The sequence below is a fragment of the Urocitellus parryii genome, chromosome 11, assembly GCF_045843805.1.
Source record: "Urocitellus parryii isolate mUroPar1 chromosome 11, mUroPar1.hap1, whole genome shotgun sequence".
Lineage (NCBI taxonomy): Eukaryota > Metazoa > Chordata > Mammalia > Rodentia > Sciuridae > Urocitellus > Urocitellus parryii.
This window is the reverse complement of record NC_135541.1, coordinates 82,537,223-82,558,086: the sequence shown is the minus strand read 5'-3', so window position 1 is coordinate 82,558,086 and position 20,864 is coordinate 82,537,223. Positions and strand designations below refer to the sequence as shown.

Below are 20,864 nucleotides of genomic sequence, written 5' to 3'. Positions count from 1 at the left end.
TTGCTGGCATTACTTCTCAAACCACTCCCCCTGACAAAGTGCCAGGTGCCATCTTAACTTGGTTGTGACTCTCAACATTGTGCTCTACCAAACTATACATCAACATGAAGGCATATGAAAGACATTTTCAAATTTGCAAGTGCTCAGAAATTTCATCTCCCTTCTATGTGTTTGTTTGTTTCTGTTCAATATGCCTTTGGATATATTCCAGAGAAGTGAGGTACAAACCAATAATGAGGTACAACATGAGGGAGTGTAACTAGGAGTGAAGTTTAATACAAAAAAAAAATTCCAGGTTGAGAGTTGTGCATGGAGTTTGCTAAACAATCTAAATCAGAATAGGAAGCCATTTAGCCCCCAAATAAAATGTCTTAAAGAACAAAAATGAAATGTCGTCTACATTAAAGATAGAATAATTATGGAAATGTGTCATATCCATGATGTAGTAAAGAAATGTTCTCTGAGTAAAAATAAAATAAAAGAAAGACAAATAGAAATTTCAGGAAACACAAACAACAAAAATTGTGTAAAATAAGTCATGATACAAATACAAAGCCCATTAAAATACAGCATCATCTTAAGTTATTTCTGAAATAATAAAAGAGAATTTATTTCATTTGGGGACTAGAACATTCTTCTCCTAGGATTCTAGAGATCATGACCTTAAACCTATAAAAAGAAATGTAATTGTTGCACATTATTTGACTATGAAGTAAATGATAGTTAAAAAGACACAATAATATAAATTAGGGAAAGCACCAAGTTTCAATTTTGAGGATCAACCTATAAGCAACATATGAAAGATGGATCTCAGGTAAAGAATGAATTTGGAATTGATCTTGAAATGCAAAAACAAAAATACAGCTGACAGAATATGTGAGGGTTCAGGTAGAAGCATGTAGAAGATGGAAGAAAGGAGAAAAGGTCCAATTGCCTCATCAAAGCATATCCAGAGGCTCAGGCAGGACTGCCTCTGAGGATGCAGGAGGATTCTGGCCCTAGGGGGGATAGCTGGGGGGGCGGGCAGCAGTAGGGGCTGCCAATGGGAGCCGGCATGATCGGCTGGCCCCTATAGCGCCATGGCAGGGCAGCCTCCACCTCACCCTCTTGGGCTGGGGAGCCGTTGCCCACAGGCTCCGAAGGGCAGAGGCAGGGGTCACTCTGGCCTCTGGCGAGCAGCATATCAGCGCCTGCTTTTGGGCCTCGACAGATGGTGTGAGGCCCCATGGGCTCAACTCCTACAGTGGCCCTGCCTGGGTCTCTGGCTCACAGGTCAAAATCTTCTAGAAAAAGCAGCCGCTTTTTCCATGGTTTGGCTTGGATATTGGTGGAACCCTTGTCATGCTGGTTTAATTTGAACCCAAAGACATCACTGCTGAAGAAGAAGAGGAAGAGGTGGAGAGTCTTCAAAGCATTCGAAAGTAGTTGACCTCCAATGTGGCTTATGGGTCCAGGGGCATTAGAGACCTGCACCTGGAGCTGAAGGCCCTGACTCTTTGTGAATGCAAAGATAGGTGATCTTCAGCTTTGCAAACTGCATGAACTAGACTGCTTAATCCAAGGAATTTTATGTATTGACTCAGTTGGTTTCAATGGACTATCACAGTGCTATTACTTTGAAAATCCTGCTGATTCTGAAAAATGTCAGAAGTTACCATTTGAGTTGAAAAACCCACATCCTCTGCTTCTGGTGAACATTGGCTCAGGGGTTAGCATTTTAGCAGTGTACTCCAAAGATAATTACAAGAGGGTCACAGGCACAAGTCTTAGAGGAGGAAATTTTTTTGGTCTCTGCTGTCTTCTTACTGTCTGTACCACTTTTGAAGAAGCTCTTGAAATGGTATCTTGTGGAGGTAGCACCAAAGTGGATAAACTAGTGTGAGATATTTATGGAGGAGATTATGAGAGGTTTGGATTGTCAGGCTGGGCTGTAGCTTCGAGAACATTAACTAGGTGGTATTTGTTGGAAATTTTTTGAGAATTAATACCATCGCCATGCAGCTTTTGGCATATGCTTTGGATTATTGGTCCAAGAAACAGTTGAAAGCACTTTTTTCAGAACATGATGGTTATTTTGGAGCTGTCAGAGCACTCCTGGAACTCTTCAAGATTCCCTGATTGTTACCTGGGAGGGTATCCTGAAATTTCTACAATGGGATCTGTGGAGTTTTGTTTTTTAAAAGACTTACTCAGTTTTATGATCCTGTACTACCTGAATCAAGTTGAGAAATGACATGTATTTTTCTAAGTCATCAAGATAAATCCTTAAAAAAATTCAGTCTAATCTAGCAACCAGTAAGGAAAGAAGCATTAAAAAACAAGTGGACCATGTTCAGGCAGCATGAGGATTGCTGTGTTTAAGTTGCCCTTCAGAGTAGCACTGTTACACGTGTGGTGTTTTTGGAAATCTCAGCATAACTCACTGCAGACACCTTGGAAGAGCTGTCCTGCCTTGAGCTGGCTGTGGTTGTGTATCCTAATTTAACTTGCTGTGTGCAGGACAGGCTTCTGAGTGTGATAATCTAGTCACTGTTTTCTCAGTACAGCCTTAGAAATCACCTGTGCATTACTCTGGTTTGCATTTAGCCTTTGTGTGTACATATTGAAAAATGGTTTATTTTAAGCATCTGCAAACTTAATTGGGTGGGTTAGTTATGTTCCTGAAACTGAAAAAGCAACTTTTAGAAGGGCAGCTCTTGTGTTACTTCTCTAAATCATAGGAAGATCCATATGGAAGGAGAAAACTGGTGGCAGAATTCCCTAGGCATAATGACCTGACCAAAGTGGGTGAGCTAGTGGAAAAAGCAGAGGCTGGCAGTGTGACACCAAAGAGCCTCTGGAATTGACAGCTCTTCAAGGAGCCATGTAGAGAGTATACTTTCAGGCTGAGTAGCAAAGGAGGATTTGAAATGTCTGCTGATGAAATCTGGGAGCCTCTGGTGCTCATGGGTTTCAGGCTACTTGAGTGTCTTGCTAAGGACTGGACCTTTTCTTTCTGATGTGCAGAATAAGTTAAGAAGCATTCACCTTGGAGACAGTGCAGCTTTTATATCTAATGTACCAAGTGATGTGGGAATCACAGTTGAAGGCAAGGAAAGGCCTGGTATAAAGCAGCCTTGTAACCAGAAGGAAGATCTTAAGGTCTTCCCTGTTCTGTGATCTCTACATGTAGCTCAGTTTCTTTCTGTGGTGGAAGAGAGGGATGAGTAGATTGGGTGTTGGCTGTGTGATGGCAGCAGAGAGCCAGCTGCATGCATGACATCCCATAGCCTTTTCCCCGAGGAACACATGCCTTTATGCATGTGCCTTGACAGATCTCGAGGGTGGGTCCAGCTGGGCTGGGGCCTCCTGCAGCAGAGTAAGAGGGATGTTGCTGGGATGGCAGTCCACCCTTATTGCAGCCACTTATCTCTAGGCCTTCCACTCTCAGTTGTCTGCTTGTTGACTGCACTTTCTCCTTGCTTCCCAAAACACCACCACCATCTATCCACTTGTACTGGGACTAGAGTTGGGGATTTCTCAGCTCCTGTGCCCTTGGCTTTCCTGCTCCTCTGGGCAGATTATTCCCGTGAACTTCCATCTCATGGAGCACATGAGGTTATGACAGTGCTCTACATGGGCAGTCTTTTCAGCCCTGGCTATTCCTACAGTCTAGCCTAGAAGGAAATTGAAGCCCAGAAGAGCAAATATACCCAAGGTCACACAGCTGCAAATGGGCAGAACTGGTATCAAGCCCAGATCCCTCTGGACCCAGAGCATGAGCTGTGAATGTCTTGCTGACCTTCTTCCAATCCACTGCTCCTCTCTTGAGAAGCTATTTTTTCCTCACATTTTACCTTGTGTTCAGCCCACCCTGTCATTCCATGAGAGTGTTCTTGATAGGCCACCAGTGAACCTCAAGTTACAAATCTAATGGGTATTTCAGGATCTTCGCTCTGTCAGCTCTTAGCAGGCTCCTCTTGCTTCTCTGCCAGCTTATTCTCTGATGACAGATGGTGTCAGTTCTCAGACACAATCCTGGATCTCCTCAAGCCATCACCACAATCCTGGATCTCCTCAAGGCAGCACCCCACCCAGACATGGACCTTGAACTCCAGCCCTAGATGCTGTTTCCTCTCCACCTGTGGACCTCCAAGCTATTCCTGCAGATGTGCACATCCTCATCCAAGCTTCCTGTTATCTCAGGACCTTTAGCCCATTAGGTGCACTCAGGGTGCTCACCATGGCCAACACCCTGTCTTGCTGAGAGCCATTACCAAGTAGGAATGACGCATCGTAATCCTTGCCAGCTTACCCCATGTTAAATGGACTTGCCTTGGAAATTTGCTGGGACCTTGCTTGTGTGTTTGAGAAAGGTGACCCTGCTCAATCACCAGGGTGGATCCAGGATTAGGTTGTATTCCTGCAGGAAGTATCCCCATCCTTGGGTTTAGGGCGTGACAATAGGAGTTTTAGGGAAGTTGGAGGTTGAAGATTATTGCTGCTGGGATTAGGGTGTTCCTGCTGCTTGTTTCCCTTGAGTTCTCATGAGATTCAAATGGGATTTGGAAATAGCCTCTTGAGTAGGTGAATTGTGCGGGCCGATGGAAATTGCCCCTGAACGTGTGTGGAGGCTGGTGTGAGATCCGGAATAAAGAATTGCTGTTTGAACCTACAAAGCTGTGTCGTGGCTCATGATTCTGTGCCAAGCCGAGACATTGGCATTTGGCACTGTCTGCTCTCAGTAGTTATCCTAGTCTGCTTTCCATCTGGTGGCCTGAGTGTCTCACCTTATCCTACCCCCAGTAGAAGCAGCATGTGAGCTGTGGCTATGGTTCAGAGAAAAATATATGGAGGAGGGTGGCTGGTAAGTGGTAGGAGGTGGCTGGGTGTAGGGAGATGAGGGCAGTAAGGGCACCTATGCTTGATTTTGGATTGTCAAATAGGCAGCTGAGTTTTTAAGTCAGAGATACAGTGCTGGATAATGTGCATGCAGATGGGAAAAGCAAAGGGGTTTTGTGAATTCCAAAAGCATGAAAAAAATAATAGTAATGCAATGGGCAGTGAAGGAACAAAAGACAAAACAAGCTATTCATAGGGGCCAGTGGCTGAGACTGAGTGTAGGTCTTCAGGCACCTGGTGGAGAATAGATGAGGCTGTCCAGATTCAACTACATGGTCATAGATAGCCTCACAACAAGTTTTCCTGAAGCTATGGGACTGAAGCTAAGCTACAGATGTCCTAGTGAGGAGTGAGGAGTAGCACTGGCTTAGAGGACTTTGGACCAACACTTTTCTCTTCAAGACAAATACTTTCAGGTCTGGGATATATAGCAAGAGGATTTGTTTGGGAGTGAATCCTTGGGGTCATGTGGGCTGAACCCGGAAAAAGCCCAGTCCTGCTACTTCAGGCCACCCTGAGTTCACAGTTGGAGACTGTCAACATGTGCCTGTATAATTGAAGCCTAGGTAGTTGGTAAGGCCTGGACTTCCACTGTAATCTCCATTTGAAGCCTAGAATTCTCAAACTATGGCCTTCTACAAAAGTGGCTAAAGGCATCAGCGCCTACCTCCTCTGCTTCAGCAGAACCTTTCCCTTTGTATTTCCAAGTCTTGCTACCCAGGCAACTACTCTGAGTTGAAATGCACACACTCGAACATTAAGTATTTTCAAAACCTGCTTTTTACTTACATGTGTTTCAGTTTTTAAACAAGTGATTAGCAAAAAAAAATACATTAAAATTTTAAAATATCAATTAAATATACAAAAATATACCTTACAAAAAAAAGTACATCCAGAATTGGCTACTTCACTAACTCCAAGAGCACTGCCTGCTCAGAAGGAACCTCATCTTTCTGGGTTATTTAAGAGCTGAATGGTCAGTCCCCTGCCTCCACCAATGTCTTCCTTCACCTATCAACATGGAAGACACACACAGCCTTCTAAACACAGGCCAGACCATGTCACTTCTCTGCTCAAAACCTTGCAGTGGTTTCCCATTGAACTTAGAGTTAAAAAAAAAATCCCTAAATTGATCCATGTGGCCCTCCACCATCTCACACTCCTGCTTTGAGGCTTTTGCTGTTGCCCCTGTCTGGAACTTTCTTCCAAAGATATTCACATGGAATACAGAAAGTGAATAGATAATATCTTTCATGGTTTTGTCTGTGTTCCTAGGGATAGAGCCCAGGGACTCCTGCATGCTAGGCAAGTACTTTACCACTGAGCTATACCCCCAGCCCTTATCTATTTTTATTTTGAGACACAGTCTCCCTACATTAGCCAGTCTGGTCCCAAACATGCAATCCTCCTGCCTCAACCTCCTGAATAGATGGGATTACAGGTATGAACCACTGTACTCAGAAAACAGTAACTTTTAAATTGAGAAATAAAGAAATATCAGCAAAAGCATATAATTGAATGTCTGGAGGTCATTTCCAGAAAACTAAAAAGAAAAAATAATTATTTTTTGAGGTACTGGCAATTAAAAAGTGGCTGCTGTTTCTACATATGTACAGTCATGTGCTGAATAACACAGCAGTCCACAAATACAATGGTTGTCCTATAACGTGATATCTAGTGGTTATTGACATGGTAATTGTTCCAGTTTGTATAAGTACATACTGTGGTGTTCATACAATGACAAATTGCCTAAAGATACATTTTTCAGGACATAGCACAACCATAGGCAATGCATGACCATATGTATATTTGTGATGAGCTGAGAAATGAATTCTTGAAGGATATGCACCAGATTACTTGCAGATGTAACTTTTCATGGATCAGTTGAAAGGAATACAGGGATAAAAATCAGTATTAAAGGTTTTAGTCTTTTTAACCTGCCAAAAAGGGGAGAATATTTGCCTGTGGCAAGTGAGACTAGAAAAAGGCTAAAAACTTGTTTTTCTATAAAAACTCTCCAATAGTATTTTATTTTTACCTTGATGGAAATTAAAGAAAATTAATTTTAAAAAAGAAAAAGAGTAAACAGTTCTTGGTTCAGTCTAGCACACACAAAAATGTACACTTGAACCCCAAAGTACCATCACAACTGAGATGATGCTAGATTTGGAAATTTTCAAAGTATTACCAGCTGCTCACTAATAAAATAACATGAAACATTTGTTTTTAAGCATTTTAACTTCTTGATATCAACCCGCAAGGATTTCAAAATGCTCCTCTATTAACAACATAGTCACTATATGAATATCAGGGCCTTTTCTCTTATTCACCTGTCAGCTGCTGGGGAACTGGTCCAATATTTTAGCATTTGATCTTATTTTTCTCCCTCTGGATCATGTGGTTGGCTTGGCCAAATGCAAGTGTAACATGCCAAGCCAAACATCTGCCACTAGGCAGCAGGACATTTATTGGTCTTACCTAAAAGAGTGTTTTCTACACCAGGAACACTGTAGTCATTAAGCCATAATGAGGACCCAACCTCGGTGAATGGTGTGGCTGGACTTCAAGGTCTAGCAGCCAGATTCTCCCCATGCTCACAGAGCCCTGGAGGGCCCAGCCTCTCCTTGTCAAGCAATGTCTAGAAAGAGAACAGGGAGGAAATTCTGATGAAGAAACAATAGGCAGGTCTACAAAGAGTTCTTTGAGTCACTTCTATAGTTTCTATACAACTCAAGGGCTAAGAATAAAAGTGGCTTCTGCTGCTTATTCATGGGTCAGCCTTGGCATCTGATGTAAATGCTCTTCCAAACCCTAGCTGGCCAGGGGGGATAATAAACACAGTTTTGCCCAGACTGCAAGAAAAAGTGAAATTCTGGTCTCTACCCCTGATTTTATCCCAGGCAGGAAGTGAAAAAAATAAATAAAGGTTCCTGTATCTCCTCAGCAGATCTTTAGCATGGGAATGAGTATGTTGCCCTGGTTATGAAGATCAATTGACTACAACATAGGTAAGTGCCAATCCAAACTGGAGTGTGGTGCCACATGCCTGTAATCCCAGTGACTAGAGAGGCTGAGGCAGGAGGATATCAAGTTGGAGACCAACCTCATCAACTTAGACCCTGTCTCAAAGAGAAAATGAAAAGTGCCTAGGAGGATATGGCTCAGTGGTAGAGATTTACCAAGCATATAGGAGGCTCTGTGTTCAATTCCCAGCACCAGGAAAAGGAGAGATAAGGGGTGGGGTGTGTGGGAGATAAGGAATTCAAGGTGTTTAAGATAACAGGGCCCAAAAACTTTGTGTATTTATGTGTGAACTTTTGAGAACAAAGGCCTGAAGGCTATATTGCAGTCCACACAGATAAATTTATTATGAAGTTTATTAAGTTTATAAGACATCTAACAATTACATTTTGGAAGTGGGTGTTTGGAGAGTAACATGTCGTTAGAGTGCATGATAAGAATGTACAAGGCCCTAGAATTAGTCCCCAGCATCAAAAGATACAATACAAGTAAAATAAAAATTGGGGTAATGTATCAAATATGACATTCATTTTAGAATTATTAATATCATTCCATTTTTTTCTGACAATGATATTTCTCAAGGATTGATTGTCCTTTAAGATCATTCTTGCTTCTTGAAAGAAAACCCCTATTATCACCTAATTACCTACCGCTGCCCCAATTCTCCAAAATAGTGGGGCAATGGGTTAGAAAGGGAACTTCCTTTTAGAGTACTTTTTAAAAAGTCCCCCCCTCCAAGTACTGGGGATTAAAACCAGGGGCACCCTAACACTGAGCTACATCCTCAGTTCTGTTTTATTTATTTATTTATTTTTATTTTGAGACAGGATCTCACTGAGATGCTGAAGCTGGCCTTGAACTTGCAATCCTCCTGACTCAGCTTCCTCCACTGCTAGGATTATAGGCCTGAGCCACCTCATTCACCTCTCCCACTGCTTCTTGATTTCTTAGTTTTTAGGCCTCTTAAGCATGATCCTAGGTATGAATTAAGACCAAGAGTTTTTTTGTTTACCTCATAACAAAATTTTTTTCTAAAATCGCTCCCTTTGCCCACCCTGTTATTCTCATCTGAACATATTATTTTAATTTACAGCTTCTATCACAGGTTATAATTCTAAATTGTAACTATTTGCCAAAGTATTTCCACTTTCCTAATACAACTGACCTTCATTTCCTGATCTCACTTGCAGTTAGGTGTAGCCAGATGACTGTTATAGCCAAGGGAATATAGGCAACGAAAAGTAGCTTCCGGGTCTAGCCTGCAGAGTTCTGCCACATGTAATCCTCCATTCTCTTTTTCCATTCACCAATTTCAAAGATAGGATTTAAAGACCCAGAGGAGTATAGAACTGCAAAGGAGAAGTAGGTTAGTGCTTATGGAGAGAGTCCAGGATCCTAAAGACATCAGCAGCAGCCTGGTTGGATCATTCCCTAATCAAAAGCAAGTTTTTACTGGATTAGTCTTTTGAGTTCTCTCTCTCTCTCTCTCAACTTGACTTTGAACTCTGGCACTTTACTGCTAAGCAACATCCCAAACCCTTTTTATTCTGAGACAGGATCTCACTAAGTTGCTGAAGGTCTTGCTAGATTGCTGACACTGGCCTTGAACTTTCATGCCTCCTGCCTCAGTCCCCCATGTCCCTGGAATTCAATGTAAGCACCAGGGTACCCACAGGAGTTTTCTTCTTATAGAAGATTCTAGTTAATAAATTGAACAAACAATGATAGAATTAGATTATCACCATTTTAAACACTAATGAATTAATGAATCTAGACAATGATCATCAATGACTCTTATTGTTGATGGAAAGAGGGATCTTTGAGATTATTCACAGAATACTAAGAACCCTCCATTGAGTCCTAGGGCTCTCTTTTCTATTTACATTCACTTCCAGATCATAAACAATCCCAGTTTTTAATACATTTATACATTGATAAGTTCCAAAATTATATCTCCTTCTCTAACAATCCAGCAAAGTTCTAGATTTCTATTTTGATCACCTTCTCAAAGTCTCTACTTGGCTGCTTACAAGGAATCTAAAGCATAACATGTCTTCCCCATCTGAGTAGATGAGTCTAGGCCACTATTGTCTATCACCCAGTGACAATCTTCTAAGGGGCCCTCTCTAGGAAGTTCTTCACACAACATCCAGAGCCAGTTACCTTTTCAAAAACACAAATCAGCATTGTAGCAGGGCTTGCTGAGATCCTGGTGGAGAATCTCTCAGAGCTTCTGCCAGCAGCCCTAGGAGGCAATGGGGCAGACAGGGAGGTGGCCTATGCTGCCACTGAAGAGCAGGGCTCAGCGGGCGCCCTGGCTCAGCGCCCTGGCTCAGCGCCCTGGCAGCATGTCCCAGGGGGTTCTGCTCAATGGGCTCAATGTCAGTGTCACTTACTTCCCCACCCCCCAGCAGACACTATTCCAGGACTGAAGTCCTTCCTATACTGCTTGTGGTAGGCCGACTCAGACCTGGACTCAGACAAGGTAAGGGGGGGCGCAGGCCCGCCAGGGGCCCCGGCCCCTCGCCTAGGCCACAGGACAGCACTGCACCCTGGCACCAACTGCTGTCTCAGGGACTCCGGTCCCCATTCCAAGGGCGCCCTTTGCCCTTGCCTCCTGCCTCCAGTGGTGGAGGAGGAGGTCCCCCAGACCCCTAACTCGGCTGCAGACCTACTTTTTCTCCCTGGACTCTGGCCCTGGGGTGAAAGGGGTGCCTATTTAATTGACAGGATCCCAGGGACCTTGGAGCTGTGTTGAACTCCTTGAGACATGGGAAGCTGGTCCTTAACAAAGACCTCCCTGAGGAAGGAGTGTGGGAAGAAGCAGAATTTTACAATGTCACCTCACTCATAAAACTTATAAAGGACAAAATTAGAGAACGAGACAGCAAAACATCACAGGTGCCTGTGAAGCATGTATACCCTGTGTTCAGTGTCAGGAGGAGGGGCTCACACAGATGGTGTCCATCATGCCTGATGGCTGGAAATTTGAGCAGCTGGTCAGTATGGGCTCCTCTTACAACTATGGGAAGGAAGACCTGGCCGAGCTCTCCGTGTGGTTTCCAAGGAGCTGCCCAACACCCCATATGGTACAACCAGTGAGCCCAGCGAGGAGGCCAAGATTTTGCAAGAACGGGGCTCAAGGATGAGATATGCAGCACTGACAGCCGAAGAAATGATATACTTTTGCCAAAGATTCATTGAACCTCCATGTCCAGGAAGTACGTCTGTGAGAAGAAAACTGCTTTTGATCATTTCTCTAGAGATCTGGGTCTGCATCTTTGTTGCCTCAGAGATGGCTGGTGAGAGACAGCCCAGCTGTCTAAGGCCAGGCATCCCCATAGACAGGAGGCACAGGGGCCAGGGGGGCTCTCTGGGAGCCTGCTCTGTTCTTTCCCAGTGCTGAATGGGACTGAGGCAGGGTTCTCCCAACTAGCCTGCACAGTCCTGAAGACCATCTGAAGGGCAGGGCCCTTGGTGCTACATTCACAGTCTGTGATAGCAGTTCAGGCCTCACCAGGAGGAAGGAGCAGCAGCCATGTGGATTGTCGAGCACACTGTGGCTCAGGTCCAGATGCCTGGGTGATGACTGCTTAAGCACCTGAACATCATCCTCAGGTCAGGGAGGATGCTCTGCCTTCAGTGTGATCAGTTGACAGTTTCTCAACCTTAGCAAAGACCCCTGACAATGGTGGACTCTACATCATCACTACTTTCTGGGCACCTACCCTGAGGGCCGGCCTCCTTCAGAGCCAGGCTCTTATTCCAGCCTGCACAGCCAGGACAGTCAAGGCTTCTTAATTTGTATTTTCCAGGCAAGAGATTTTTGTATCCCTTTTTTTTAAGTGTGGATAGATTACCCAATGTTTATACTCTTTAGAAATGACTAAAAGTGTTGCTATGTTTTAGGTAGATCTGTCAAGTTGTTAAAAGGGAACTAGAAGTTTTGCCTCATGGGTTCCACCTGAGGGCTCATCGGGGAGCTGGTGCCCACCAGTGCCTTTGTCACACCTGGGATGGAGGCTAGGTGGAGGCCTGTCACCTAGCTTCTGGAACTGACACTCCGAGTCACATTGAAGAGTAGGGATATTTTTAGTGCATCATGTGTCTCTTCCACTCTGGCTCTGTTTTCTCTGTAAAACTATGCAGTTCTTCTTTCTAATACTCCTGGAGCATTTGAGACTTGACACAACTTACATGACCCAGCCAGTGTGCCATCCAGGCTGCTGGGGTTACTGTAGAGGCTGCACCCTGCAGGCTCTAAGACTCTTGAGTGGGGGCTGGGAGCCTGGCTCCAGTGAGCAAGCTCTGCCCCTTGAACTCTGCTTCCCAGTGGAGCTGTGCAGACTGACCACTGGAGTTGCCTGTGTGAGGTCAGAGGCTCTGATGCTGTCCAATGTCAATGCTTCCAGAAACTTCTTGCCTAGGTCCTCTTTTTTTTTTCTTTGCCAATAACCTGATTAACCAAGTTTTTCAGCATCTAGGATTTTGTAAGGCCTCTTGTATGTTGTTAAAGGTTCAGCTTAAACAATTTATAAAAACCTTTCTATAGGGCAGATTTAGTCACTGGCTGAACTGGTCCTCCCCAGCAGAGCTCCAAGGGAAGGTGTCCCTGTTGGCCCTGGGGAGCTGCTGGGTACTAGCATTTTTTGATTTTGACATTGACATAATAGGTATGCTTGTGGATTGTTTTGTTTTTGTTTTTTAACTTAAAGATATTAAGACTTAATTCATTCAAATTTATCCTAAGGTGATATTTATATTTTTGTACTTTTTTCAGTATCCATATTTTATCAGCTTACCATTTAATGCCTAAGTTTCTCCTGAAAATAGCAAATAAAATTGTGTATTTATAAATGAAAAAAAAATCAGATAATGCCACAAACTTATGCAGAATCCTCATACATTCTCCTTTCACACTCAGTAAAATTCAAACTTTTTTTCATGGCCTTTTCCTTCCTGGATACCTCTCTGACTTAACTTTCTACCACTCTTCTGATTCTTTATTCTTCTCTACTTTTGTGATTGTTCCTTGAAGGCAATAGCTCCTTCCTGCCTCTGGGCCTTTGCATCTTCTCTTCTTCTGCCTGGTATACTCTTCTACCACGTGTCCTCATGGCTTTGTCACTCACATCATTCAGAAATCCTAAAGAAGCCTTTCTGGACAATCTATCAAAAAATAGCACCTTAGCCATGCACAGTGGTGCTCATTTGTAATCCTCGAAGTTTGTGAAGCTGAGGCACGAGAATCTAAAGTTCAAAGTCAGCCTCTGCAACTTAGCAAGACTTGTCTCATAATAATAAATAAAATACAAAGGGTCTGGGGATGTAGCTCAGTGGTTAAGCAACCCTGGGTTCAATCCCTGATAATCCTCCCAAAATAGCATCTTGCCTCTTCCCATGGCCACCACCCACTTTCACCATCTCCTTCCCCTGTTTACTCTTTTCCATTGCCCTATTACTACTTCATATTACATATTCACTTGCTTATTATGTGTCCATTTAAAGCCTGAGGAAGTTCATGAGCACAGGAATTTTGTGTGCCTTGTCCACTACTGTTTCTTCGGTGCATAGAAGAAGTGCTCTCAATGCATAGGAATGCAATATATATATATATATATATATATATATATATATATATATATATATATATATAGTTTTTGAACAAACAAATATATTAATGGATTCTAAACAAATGTTCCTGTTTCACTCAATTAGAGTTGTGAATATAATTTAGCAAATCCTATATATTGTTTACTTATTGGGTAATCTTAGGAGAGTTGTTTAATATCCCTGTGCCTCAATTTCTTCATCTGTGAAATCTAAGAAAATGTCACCTATTTCATTAAATATGAGGCTTGAATAAATGAATACATGAAGTGCTTATTCTGGAATAATAACTACTAATAATAAATATTCTATTAGTGCTTGCTGATATTGTTGGGTTTTGTTTATTTATTTATTTATTTTTTTGGTGGTGTTTGGATTGAACCCAGGGCCTCGTGCATGTGAGGCAAGCACCCTACCAACTGAGCTATATCCAGCCTCCTGATATTGTTATTGTTACAGAAATCTAGACTTTCAAAGTTTAAATTAAGGATGTAGAAGAAAGGGCCATTTTTCACATTATAAAGGACATTTGAAAATCATAACAAATGAATGTGTATTAGGATTTACAAAGCAGAGGTTAAAAGTAGTAGAGAAACTTGAAATGAAAGTCTTAGAAACTTCTGACAATTAAAAATCAATCAGCAGCTGGGTGTGTTGGCACATGCCTGTAATCACAGCAGTTTAGGAGGCTGAGGCAGAAGCACCTCAAATTCAAAGCCAGCCTCAGGAAAAGCAATGTGCTGAGCAACTCAGTGAGACCCTGTCCCTAAATAAAATACAAAAAAAAAGAGCTGGGGATGTGGCTCAGTGGTCAACTGTCCCTGAGATCAATCCCCAGTACTAAAAATAAATAAAATAAAAATCAGCAATAAAGACAAAGGAAGTCTGAAACTATGATGGAACCATTCAAATTTGATTAACAACCAAAAAATTAGTTTATATACAACTTTACAGGATAACAATTGCAGTTTATATCAAAGCACATATGTATCTTTTAAACTAAATGCCACAATGTAAGCAAAGAAGATGGAATCCTTTCCCACTATTTTTGTGTTCCCACCCCACATAAGCACCATGTCCCTCTTTACTAACAGCTTTGATCTGAAGGAAGCAACATAATTTTTGCTCCATCCCAGACTTATCACATTAGTGCAAAGCCAATAAACTTGACCCACAAAAAGGGTTCTACAAATGAAGGTGATTGATTAGCTAAGTATTAACTATCAATTCTGCACTAAAAATAAGCCAAAAATTGAAGCAAAACTATGGATTTTTTAAATAAAATTTGATTTTAAGCCCGTTGCTTATTCATTTATCTCAGTTTCTTTTTCTACATGTAATTAGGGAAAAAATGTCTTTTTCTATCTTTTTTTGCTGTTGTTATCTGCATTGTTCTGGTGTTTTTACTTTGTATTAAAACCATCAGGATTCTGCTGTACTCTCCTTTGGCCAAACTGACTTGCCAAGCATGTAGCATTCTTCTGTTCCCACAAAACAACCTCCCACCTTTTCTTACAATTTCAAAGCATGCCAAAGAAAGGAAATTGTGCTTGGTGTTTCAACATACCTTGAGCCTCAGCCCTCCTGTCCCTCCAACAGCCAGGCAAAAGAAGAGCTTCTCATAAAGACAGTTCTTAAGATTCAAGGGAGAATTAAAAATCAGTGAAGTTAACTATAGCACTATAAATACCATTCTAGTTGAGCCTACCGCACATTCCTACTGTGATTTCAGATTGAAAATGCAAAGCCATTGATATGGAATAAAGTATTGCTTAGGACATTTTGCGTTATAAAATGGCTCAAAAATTTTTAAAAAATAAAAAAATGACTCACTTGTAATAACAGATCTTCCCTCCCTATTTAGTACCTTGTGAAGCAATTGGATAAGCACTTATTGTTGTTGTTGTTGTTATTATTATTATTATTATTATTATTATTATTATATCTTAACCAATTTGGAAATCTGAATATTCTTTCTCAGAGAGATTGCCAACTGAGAAATTGTATTTAATTTCATGACAAAAATTGTCTATGGGCTATTTATTTTAAATTTGTTAAGCATATCAGATTTAATCTAGAAAGTCTTTCATTTTAAGTGTTCAAAGAGCATGTGAGCTAAACGCTTAAATCAAGTCTTTCCAAGGATGGACACTTTTTGTTGTTGGTACAATAAAGATCTTTTCTGCTATTTTAAGAATTCCCTTGGTTAAAGATTTTGAATGCAGTAAGAAAATCTATAGACCTCAGACACTTTGCTAACCATGAAGGTCAGCTTAAAGTTACAAGAAGCATTTTTTCAACCCTCAGTCTGAGAGAATAAATACACTTAAGTAATAAAGGAAATAGTATTAAATACAAGTAACCTGGACACTCATTACCTCAGTGCAAAAATTCAAGATGTCCCCAGTGCCTTTCTCATTTTCATCATTGGCATCAGTTTTATATATATATATATATATATATATATATATATATATATATATATATATATATATAGAGAGAGAGAGAGAGAGAGAGAGAGAGAGAGAGAGATGAATAGATGGATATAGATGCCTAAAATTTATGTAATTTTTTTCTAAAATATATTTTGAATGTGTTTCTTTCTTATAAGAGCATATTTTCTAATGTCAACCTAAATCTGATTTCCCTCCTGCATTTCTTAAATTTTCTTGAAGTACCGCCATCCTATTTATCACGGAGTCTTTTAATACCAAAGTCATTTTTTAAAATTCTTCCCTTATTTCATCACCATATGCACTTAGTTGCCAGGTTCTATTGGTTCTAGCTTTGCAATAACCTCTCGGGTGCCCTCCTCTCCAATCCCCCTAACTCAAGAGATTACCTGCCATGCTGTGATATGTACTCCTACAATTTGTCCCTGCATTTAGCCTCTCCCTATCTCAAGGCAAATAGTTCTCTCAAATCAATCTTTTAATAAACAACTGTGATTCTTCATTCCCTTCTCAAATGTCTTATAAACTACAAAACAAAACTTAGATGCTCCTCTCTAGCATTTAAAACCAGAATATGACTTTGATCTAACATCCACCACTGAGCCACATCCCTAGTCCTATTTTGTATATTTTTTATTTAAAGACAGAAGTTTCATGGAGATGATTAACATCTCTCTGTTGCTGAGGCTCGATTTGATCCTCCTGTCTCTGCCTCCCAAGCTGCTGGGATTACAGGTGTGTACCACCAAGCACAGCTGTTTTGTTTTCTTTTGTTTTGTATTATTTTGCTTTAGTTGTAGATGGACATAATACCTTTATGTATTTATTTATTTATTTTTATGTGGAGCTGAGGATGGAACCCAAGGCCTCCCAAGTGTGAGGTGAGCACTCTACCACTGAATTACAAACCCAGCACTGCGACTGGCTTTTGTGCATAGTTTTTTAAAAACATTTTTAGTTGTAGCTGTACAGAATAATTTTCTCTATTTATTTACATTTTTGTGTTGCTGAGGATTGATCCCAGTGCTTCACATGTGCTAGGCTAGCACTCTACCATTGAGCCACAATCCCAGCCCTTGTGCACAATTTTTAATGGACATTTCACAGGAAAGCAGGGAGCTAAAACTCCAAACCTCTGTTCTTGCATTCTGAAGAAAGAATATTTAAAGTCAGACAACGAAAGCCATGCAAGAGAACTTGATTATAAGTAAATGTAAAGAGAAAGTGAGGTGAAAGTAAAGTAAAATTCTATTGAGGCTTAAGCAGAGAGCACTGTCAAGAGAGAAGATGGGCTGTCTCCCAGCAGAGAATGACAAAGGAAACAATGCTGTCTCCAGGTTCATTACTGTGTGCTGTTTACCAGGAGAACTGGGGACTGCCTTCTGCACTCTTTGCCAATCAGATGTTCAACTCCTCCTTCACCTCAGGCAGTGGAGCTTTGACCTTAACTGTCCTCTCAGGAGCTGTCATGGTGGCCATCCTTTTGGGGAGTGGGGGGTGGTCATCTACAAGTCAATCCCATGTTAATGTGGGCACTGGAGTCAATAGCCAGTTAGAAATTACCTTAGTGCACCTGAGCTACTAAAGGAGCCTTCTTTCCCACACCAATGGAAACCCCTGTAGCCATAAATTCTAGCCTCACACCAGTCTTAATGGGCCCTGTCAAGAGTTAGTCCCATTAATCCTTTCCTCTTGATGTGTGTTCTCATTAGCGTCTTTGCTTCTATTTATTTTCTACAAATGAACTACCATAATTTGCTTTCTCATCTACTTTGGAAGTAGTTTAAAGAACACTTCTGACATTGCCATTCATTTCACTACTCATCACTAGCTACTGCCTAACAGACAGATATGCAGAACTATTCTACTTTCTTTATCATTAGGATGAAGCAACACTCCTGATTTGGCCCTAGCTTGTTCAAATAACATTTGAAACACCATCAATTCTAAATATGTCCCATGTGAACACAGCACCTGGTAGTAACCATTTCCTGAAAAATAAATTCTTTGTTTCACTATGAACTTTTTGGATCACCTTAAGACATCATCAGATTTATTCTTATTTTGTTTTGTTTGTTATTTTCTGTGTGTGCCTAACAAAGTCTTGTTATTAAAACAAAACAAAACAATACCTCAGTAAATATTGAATGAATGAATGAATGAATCAGCCACATAATCAATGGATGAAATGAGCATGCACATTGTACTTTTTTCCTACTATCTCCATATTAAGAAATAGAGCCAATAAAGAGCTTGGTTCCTACTATCTCTGTATTAAGAAAGAAAGCCCCAAATACAGATAGCAGAATCACATCTGTTACATACTCACATTTTTACATAATGGCATATTAGTGACTGTCTTAATCTGCTACTTTCCTAACCCCTAGAAATGGGAGTTCAAAACCCAATAGAGTCAAATGTATGAAAGATGATTTATCAAGAGCTCTGTAATGTTTGGAACAATCAATAAAAAAAAAGGAAAGAAAGCCAATAAAGAGCACCACAGATAAAAGTAAATACATGCTAAGTTTAATTCATACAATTTTAGAGCCAAAGAGGACCTTAGAGATGATTCCAGTTACTTCTCTCCCTTTATGAGTACATAGTTGTTTTGAATACGTATTAGCAAAAACATTTAGTTTTTCTCCCTCCTTGAGGGCAAAGACATTATAATGACCAGTGTCCTTGCCTTCACCTCACCTGTTCACCTGTTGCTTGGGGGATTGTAGGCACTCAAAGGTTTCTGAGTGATGGCATGAGAGTGCATGTAGCCCTCTGTTGTCCAATAAGCAGCCATTAGGTACATGAGGCTATTTAATTAATTAGAATTAAATAAAATTTAAAATTTATCCTTTGTCACACCAGCCTCATTTCAAGTGTCTGTCATCATATGTGGCTAGTGACTACCACATAAGCAGAGAACAATCCCTTCATTGTAGAAAGTTCTTTTGGCCAATGCTGGTCTAGACAATTTCCCTCAATTTGCAGAACTGAATGAGCTCAGGGAAGTTGTCACTTGCACAAAAACAAGCTATTAGGAGCAGAACTGGGAGTAAAACTGGAAACTCCTAAATCAAATCCATTGTTGTTAAGTTATAGATGATTCATTGCAGAATTCCAATTATGTGCAACCTTAACTTAGAGTTCCAGTGATATTATACGAAACATGGTCTTTGTCTTATGATTGCTATAGAAGTTATTTGTATTTTAATTATCAATTTGATTGTTTTATTAAAAATATACAGCAGGTACAAAATGTATCTAGGAGTTCTGTACTTCTGGTGTATGAGTAAAAAATGATGCTTTCAAAATGCTTTCAATGTGTTTATCAAAAATAATATTAAAATATTATGGGTTTGTGCCAATTTAATTAGAAAAATTGATTCATAGAATAGAATCTGGATTTAAAGGGTGCTTTTTATTTTGGTTTCTTTTAATGCAGTCCCAGATTTACTGATTTGTAAAAATTGACTGGATCTTAAACAAAAAATGAATAGTTTGTTATGACTTGAAATTCAAAGTTGGTTTGAATTTGAAAAGATTTTTTTTTCTGCTTTAATAGGGAGCATCAGTGTTTTTTTCAATGCCTTTAGAGAAAAAGTCTCATTTTCTACAACTTCCATGATGTCTTTGTTTATGAAATTAGTGTTTAGTGTTCTCTGGAAAAAGAGAAATCCAGTTCAGCCTGATAGGACCCGAATAATTATAAAAAGGTGATGTGCTAGTAGAAGCAAATGTGACTCCATTTTGTTTTATGACTTCATCCTATAAAACAACCATGCCAAGTAGAAGAGTCATAACTGGGACAAAATGTTCTTTTCCTTTTGCTATAGAAACCTTTAAGAACACGGAACTAACCTAATGGGGCATTGTTTTTGTAACTAGGGTAACGGGGCTCTGTTTCTGTAACTGGGGTGCCTGGGCTAACTGTGATTGGTTAGGCTTCCCTCTGCTTGACTGCACTGTCCTGCTTCTGTAACCTGACTTGCTTGCATTGGCTAGACCCCCTGAACATCCCTTTTGTGATTTTCAGGATTATAAGGAGTTCCCTTGCAATTGTTTGGGGCTGATCAGGGGAACAGCTTTATGTTCTGGTCAGCCACCACCGGTGTGCTTCAATAAAGGCTTGATTCAATTATTTGTGAGTGGTCTGGTAGTCAGTTTATGAAACCCTGGGACAAAGCTTTAACTATAACAGTGACAAAGCCACTGATTCTGATCATTCATCTGGCTTCCCTAACAGTACACTATGAAGAAGGCTAGGAAAGGAAGGACCAAGTAAGAATTTGGAGATCCCCTTCAGGTTATCCCCTAGAGAGAACTTAGAGTTCTCACAGTTGCTCAGCTGAAGATCACTCTTGATCCACTCAAGTTATGTCCTAACTTGAAAAAAGTTCTTGAAAAAGCATTCTCGTTTCTTTTTCTGTCTTCGTTTTTTTCATTTGAGCTTTCTACTTATACACAGTCATTGAGTTCATCCCAAGAAATTCATGGTATTTTGTTTTGCTTTTTATTCTAGGAATTGAACCCAGAGGCACTTGACCATGGAGCTACATCCCCAACCCTTTTTTAATTTTTATTTTGATCTCCTAAGTTGCTTAGTGCCTTACTAAGTTTTCCAGGCTGGCCTCTAACTTGTGTTCCTCCTGCCTCAGCCTTCTAAGTTGCTGGGATTACAGGTGTGCACCACCACATCTGGCTAAACATTATAGTTTCTGATGGAAAATTCTACCATCTAATATTTGTTTCTAAAAGCTACAAAGGCAATTTTTCATCTTTCCATAGAAATTAGAACATGGGTCAAACAAAAAGAAATAATGATGAAAGAGATCAAGTTTTAGCATTAAAAGATAATTCAGAAAGGTTCTATATTTGAAAACCTTTATTCTTCAATCAGGT

General features: G+C 40.6%; 1 pseudogene; it reads left to right on the top strand.

The window, feature by feature from the left end:
- The first annotated feature begins 1,042 nt into the window (after positions 1–1,042).
- LOC144249312 (pantothenate kinase 2, mitochondrial-like) lies at positions 1,043–5,399 on the top strand (annotated as a pseudogene).
- Positions 5,400–20,864: the final 15,465 nt, after the last annotated feature.